General features: G+C 43.1%; 1 protein-coding gene across 4 annotated transcripts in view; it reads right to left on the minus strand.

The window, feature by feature from the left end:
• IGSF5 (immunoglobulin superfamily member 5) overlaps window positions 1-5,622 on the minus strand; it is a 110,242-nt gene that overhangs the window by 70,757 nt on the left and 33,863 nt on the right. The window lies entirely within an intron of this gene.

Raw genomic sequence — 5,622 nt, forward strand, 5'->3', positions numbered from 1 at the left:
TTAAATAGTCTTTGGAGAAGGGACTGGAACCCAGGTTTCCCAGAAAAGTGTGCTAACTAATAGGCTACAGAATCACTCATATTCTCTCTCTCTCTCTCTCTGGCCCAATGGCTATTTAAGTATTTTATACAAAATAACCTGGCTTAAGCACCTAATTCCCTTTGAGCAGTGGGGGTTAAGGCCATACCCTTCTCCACATTTCCTTCTGGCCGGTTAAGGCAGCTACCCACTCAACTGGCTGGCTTCTGTGAATCACTTGCTTAGCTTCATAACTACCCATGCATTATACGGAGAACCTGGGTACTTAACTCCAGGTTGTGAATTCCACTAAGTGGCATCCATGCCTGAAAGTTAGGCATTGCACTGCGTGTGTCCTCCTTGTGAATCTAGCTCCTGGTGCCTTATTTTTAAAGGACCCAGAGTTCCTGTTGAAGTCAACTAGAGCTATGAAGTCTCAGCACATCTGAATGTCAGGCACTAGTGATCTAGATCTACAAAGGTATTTAGGCTCCATGGAAGTTAGATCCTAAATACCTTTGAGGATCTGGGCCTACATGTGTCAGATTGGGAACCCAAAAACTTCAGAACACAAAATTAGCCCAAATCTTATTTCTTGGTTCAAGTCTTTTTCCCAATTTTCTCTTGATTGTTATCACAAAGTCATAAATTTATGAAAACTGCAATGGGCCTCCATTCAGGGGCAGAGTACAACTCTACTCTGGAATCATTATTCATTCCTACTTTTACATAGGAAGTCATGGAATTAAACCTCATTTTAATAAAAAGCCTTCCAGATCTTAGTGTTTTTATCTGGCCTAAATAAATCTGCATGCTTGGAAGTAGTCGTCTGCTACCTTACTCCCAAGACAATTTTTTAATTGCATTCCACGTCTTCCCTTTGGTCAGTGCATTCAGTCTTCCGATAGAATTAATTTTGCCAGCTAAATCTCATTACAATTTTTAAAGCGTCATAATTTAGGGGTTATGGACAAGATTAGTTCAGCAGTGAGTCATCCAACTGTAAATAAAGAATAATATCTATCACAGAATCAAAGAGGAAGCAATTTTGTTGGGTGTAAAAGGCACGTAAATCGAAGAAAAAAATTTTAGTGCACTTCCAACGCACGGATTTCCCTGAGCAATGTACTCTTTAGCTTTAAATTTTAAAAGTTAAATTAGATAAAAAAAAAATTCTCAGCACGGTCAAGTTTCCCAGTTGCTAGTCTGGATATCAGCCAGTCTCTTCTAGGGAGATTTTGTAGCTATCAGTGTATTGCAGTCTGCTATGACACTGTAAACATCATGAACCATAACTTATTTTTCCTAAGGGTTGGGTCCTCAGAACTCCTCTTGGGCTTCCCATTTACCCCCTATTTCTTCAAAGGGCTCAAGTGGAGAGCAGATGTTACATCCACAGGAAAGCTGATGTGATAAGATATGAAGTCATACTCTCTCTAAATGGTCAGTTCTTTTGCAAGGTTGCCAATTATGAAAGTTATTAGTACCTGTACCTTTTGAAAACTGAAGACTCTTATTGGAATTAATTGTGAATGACCCACAGTACACTGATTGGAGAGCATGTCGTCATATAATCAGACAGTGGTACATTTGTTTATTTCAATATTCAGCAGTTTGCTTTTTGTACAAAGTAAGAATCCCAGGAAGCTGAGAGAATTGCTTTTAAAAATTGAAAATCCACTGGCATCACTCCTGATCTAGTAAGCATTTTTAAAACATTGGTGAAAGTGTCCTTAACTTCTTGACAAACGTTGCAGAAGATCCTTCTCAGTTACACCTGTTCTTGGGAAAAATTCATCTGTCGCTGATGAGGTGTAGGCATATTGGGGGTGTGAGGAAGGGCCTGGCCAAGGCTTTCCTCTCCCTAGGCTATCCTGAGCCTTTGCAAAGACCAATAGGAATCACTGCAGCAAGAACACCAATTTAGGTCAGCAATAAACTGTGCCAGGAGCATCACTGGCCCCTACAGTCTCTGATTGGATGAGGCACAAACTCCTTCCCCTCTCCCTACATCAGTGTAGGGATGTACGTGACCGTGGGTTGCAGAATCTTGTCCTAAAAGTAATTGGCTCTGAATCCAAATACACGTAAGGGGATCTGATGTGGAAAAAGATGCTATTTCACGTAATGACTTTGCAGAGCAGAGCTGCACAGAAAGGGTCAAAGTACAATTATGCTGCTTCTCCTCTTCCTAACACAGGAGAAAGCTGCATTGCTCATGAGCCAGATGAATGCCACCTACTAGTGCATGAAGGCTCAATTCATTCTTTTCATTTTTTTATTCTCTTGCTGAAACTTTACTAACAAACCACATGTAAAAGCTGCAGGTCCCTTACAGGTGAAAGTCAAACATTTACTTACATGGCTTTTCCAGTGATGGCAATTAAATTAAACATGAAGAGAACACTGCCACTTTGAAGTTTTACAACCCGAAGGTGTAAATCACACCACATAACTAATTTATGACATTCCATGCCTTACAGCTCCTCGCTGGTGTTTTGTAAAGATTAGAAGGGATCTGGTTTCTATGTGCTTTTTGGGACAACAGAGTAGGAAGCTGATGTGTGTAGTCTTGGGTTGTGATCCCTGACCAACGTCACAAATTAAACAGGATCAGGGTAGGTCAGGACACAGATGAAACAAAGGACGTAGATGATTGATTCATTTGGGTGACACCCGGAGTCAGCACCAAAAGGAGCCTGCTGAAATGCAGGATTTTATGAAAATCTGAACTTGTCCAATTAAATTCTTCAGTGAAAAATTGTGGGAGGTTGTTTGGTTTGTAATGAGGAACCCTGAAACTGTTGTTTTAAGCATTACTCTTTTGAATCTCAGGCTGGCTTGGTTGGTTTTGAGTAGTTACACAATGCACATGATATTGGTTCTGGCTCTTTAAGCAGAAGGATTATCTATTGGCTAGGCTGCTAGCCTGGGGTTCAGGAAACCTATATTTAATACTCTGCTCTGCCACAGACTTCCCATGTGGACTTGGGCAAGCCCCCTCTCTATGTGCCCCAGTTCCCCCTCTGTGAAATGGGTATAGCAGTACTTCCTCACAGTGGTCTTGACAGGATAAATACATTCCAAAAAGAAAAGGAGTACTTGTGGCACCTTAGAGACTAACAAATTTATTTGAGCATAAGCTTTCGTGAGCTACAGCTCACTTCATCGGATGCATTTGGTGGAAAATACAGAGGGGAGATTTATATACACACACAGAGAACATGAAACAATGGGTTTTATCATACACACTGTAAGGAGAGTGATCACTTAAGATGAGCTATCACCAGCAGCGGGGGGGGGGGGGGGGGGGGGGGGGAGGAGGAAAACCTTTCATGGTGACAAGCAAGGTAGGCTATTTCCAGCAGTTAACAAGAACATCTGAGGAACAGTGGGGGGTGGGGCGGGGGAGAGAAATAACATGGGGAAATAGTTTTACTTTGTGTAATGACTCATCCATTCCCGTTCCAGTCTCTATTCAAGCCTAAGTTAATTGTATCCAGTTTGCAAATTAATTCCAATTCAGCAGTCTCTCGTTGGAGTCTGTTTTTGAAGTTTTTTGTTGAAGGATAGCCACCCTCATGTCTGTAATCGAGTGACCGGAGAGATTGAAGTGTTCTCCGACTGGTTTTTGAACGTTATAATTCTTGACGTCTGATTTGTGTCCATTCATTCTTTTACGTAGAGACTGTCCAGTTTGACCAATGTACATGGCAGAGGGGCAATGCTGGCACATGATGGCATATATCACATTGGTAGATGCGCAGGTGAATGAGCCTCTGATAGTGTGGCTGATGTGATTAGGCCCTATGATGGTGTCCTCTGAATAGGTATGTGGACAGAGTTGGCAACGGGCTTTGTTGCAAGGATAGGTTCCTGGGTTGGTGGTTCTGTTGTGTGGTGTGTGGTTGCTGGTGAGTATTTGCTTCAGATTGGGGGGCTGTCTGTAAGCAAGGACTGGCCTGTCTCCCAAGATCTGTGAGAGTGATGGGTCGTCCTTCAGGATAGGTTGTAGATTCTTGATGATGCGTTGGAGAGGTTTTAGTTGGGGGCTGAAGGTGATGGCTAGTGGCGTTCTGTTATTTTCTTTGTTGGGCCTGTCATAATGAGATACACAGGGGCCATCTAAGTACCTCAGAGTTTTGAGTCTGCTCAGCAGTGTGGAAGACTTATTTAGGCTCTTTTTCTCAGAGGCAGCATTAATCTAATAGACAAGAATAACAACTGTCCTGAGAAGGTGTCTCTCACATCCCAGGTGAGTGCCCTAATCACTAGGCCAGAGGGTTTTCAGCTGTGAAGGTTTGTGTGTGCATCTCTCTCTCTCAGAAGAAGGGGGCTGACCTGGGTTAGGCTCCCAACTCCAGGACAGGTTTCACAGCTATGAATGCCAAATGACGATAGGTGCCTAACTGCCTTTGAAGGGTTCCTACTGGTTAGCTTAGGCAGCTCCCCACTCAGTTTGGTGACTTCTGTGAATCCCTTTCTTAGGTGCCTGACTCTCTCCATGCATTATATAGGGAGCCTGGGTGCCTAACTCAGGGCTGAAGATTCCTCTAAGTGGCAGGGTGCTGCAGCTCCTAAGTCCCTTTATGGATTTAGCCCCTGGCCTCTCTGCCTCAGTTTTCCATCAGTAAAATTGGAATAGCAACACCTCACCAAGGTGTTGTGAGGATAAATATATTAACAATCAGGACTTGCTCAGATACTGTGTTGATATGTATTTATAGGGCGCCTAAGATGAAGATGGAACATCTTCTTCTGTCCCTTGAAGTTCTAAGGCATCTGATTGTAAGATTCCAGTCTTGGCCTAGCTCTAGTCCTAGCAGCCTTTCCTTGTACATTTAACAATACTTTTATTGATAAGACATAGAAGTCATTTATAAAAATACTTTACCTTCACATTTCCATGACCCTTTCTGCAAACAGTGTAATTTTTTACCCAAATGTTTTATACCACAAAGAAGCATATTGTGGTGGCAGCTACAGTGGCAGTATCATATACTATCTACTCTGGAAATAAAGTTCTCCTGTTCTTGACCAAGGGAATCGTATGCTTGTATTAGAAAAGAAACCTACCTCTTATTAGAGCAGTGGTTCTTAACCAGCGGTCCAGGACTCTCAGGTGCCATGAGCAGGTTTCAGGGGGTCCATCAAGCAGGGCCAGTGTTAGACTCGCTGGGCCCCAGGGCAGAAAGCCAAACCCGACCGCATGGGGCTGAAGCCCAGGGCCCTGAGCCCTGCCACCCGGGGCTGAAGCCCAGGGCCCTGAGCAATTTAGCTTCGCGGGGGCCCCTGTAGCATGGGGCAATTGCCAGGCAATTGCCCTGCTTTCTACCCCCTAACTTTTAAATGTAGAGAACCAGTCTTGGCTTTTATATGTAGAGAATCAGTCATTGTAGCACGGGTGGGCCATGGAGTTTTTATAGCATGTTGGGAGCTGGGGGGCTCAGAAAGAAAATGTTTGAGAACCCTTCTATTAGAGGACCTCTCCCCCAAGATATTTTAGAGAAGGAAAGATATGACTCTTTGTTTTTTAAAAAAATAACCCTTTTAGAAAAATGAATTTCAAAGCATTAGTTGCACTCTCAAGTAGAAGACAACCAG

This window comes from Dermochelys coriacea, chromosome 1, assembly GCF_009764565.3.
Source record: "Dermochelys coriacea isolate rDerCor1 chromosome 1, rDerCor1.pri.v4, whole genome shotgun sequence".
Classification (NCBI taxonomy): Eukaryota; Metazoa; Chordata; order Testudines; family Dermochelyidae; genus Dermochelys; species Dermochelys coriacea.